This window comes from Octopus bimaculoides, chromosome 9 (genome assembly GCF_001194135.2).
Source record: "Octopus bimaculoides isolate UCB-OBI-ISO-001 chromosome 9, ASM119413v2, whole genome shotgun sequence".
NCBI classification, from domain to species: Eukaryota; Metazoa; Mollusca; class Cephalopoda; order Octopoda; family Octopodidae; genus Octopus; species Octopus bimaculoides.
This window is the reverse complement of record NC_068989.1, coordinates 59273635-59274925: the sequence shown is the minus strand read 5'-3', so window position 1 is coordinate 59274925 and position 1291 is coordinate 59273635. Positions and strand designations below refer to the sequence as shown.

The 1291-nt window shown below is 33.6% G+C and overlaps 1 protein-coding gene across 1 annotated transcript in view; it reads left to right on the top strand.

The window, feature by feature from the left end:
• Nucleotides 1-1291, top strand: part of LOC106871029 (polypeptide N-acetylgalactosaminyltransferase 13) — a 35196-nt gene that overhangs the window by 1013 nt on the left and 32892 nt on the right. The gene's annotated exons all lie outside the window — the stretch shown is intronic.

Here is a 1291-nt window from a genome sequence, read left to right as displayed (position 1 = left end):
ATACATATATATTTAATATGTATTTAACGGTGGAACTTGAAGCAGACAGTCCAATAATTAATTACGTGTACAATATTCTTTTCTACTCTCGGTACAAGGCCCGAAATTTTGGGGAAGGGGGCCAGTCGATTAAAATGATCCCAGTACGCAATCCCGAAAGGACGAAAGGCAAAGTCGACCTCGGCGGAATTTGAACACAGAACGTAAAGACAGATGAAATACCACTAAGCATTTCGCCCAGCGTAGTAAAGTTTCTACCAGCTCGCCGCCTTTTGCGTGTACAATTTTGAGTTGAAAAAATAAAAAAACAAAACCCTTGAATGGATAAAGTTCGAAGGCGGTCCGTGTGTCTCAAACCCATATCATCTTACAATGTGACAGGTGCTGTAAACGTTATACCAAAGCAACGCTTCAAATTTTCTTCATCCACTTTAGTAGCTGTGTTCTTTACAGCAAGAATTGTGTGTGTGTGTGTGTGTGTGTGTGTGTGTGCGTGTATTTTTCAATTAAAGGACAACACAATACATGTTTTTAAGTGCTACTTATACTTTCATATGTTGAGAAATACCTATAATGACGAACTAGAAAAATTGAATAAGACATGTACTGTGTCCTTTAAATAAATAGTATTTTTCTCTCACCATAAGCAATAGTTGATATTTCTATCACAGAACATTATATATATATATATGCATCTGTTTGTATGGGTGAATGGGTGAGTATGTGAGTGTGGATGTGTATGTGCGCGCCCGAATGTGTAGAAAAGAACCTTTGTAAATAGATCCAATTTTATGATCACCGGTAATATGAAACCGACAAAATGTGGAATCTTAGACTTTAATAAATGACCTCCACTGTACATGTCAAGAAATCTTTTCTCGCATACATGAACAGAATCGTATACATACATACATACATACATACATACATACATACATATAAATGTATGTATGTATGTATGTATGTATGTATGTATGTATGTATGTATGTATTTAAGCATGTATGTACGTATGTATGTATGTACGCGCGTTGTCTTGTTTGATATTTCATATTTCAAGTAATGTTAGTGTTCATATTTAAACAGCTGGTATCTTAATATTTACATTTAAGATTGATCTTTTTAAATGGACACTCTACCATAATAATCTTTCAATCTCTTGTTCCTGTTTGTTTTATTTTTTGCTTCTTTTTTTTTACTTTTCACCATATGTATACGTGTGCGCGAGTGTCTGTTTGTGTATGTATATATAAATAGGTATATGTAAATATATGTATATGTATGTATATATAT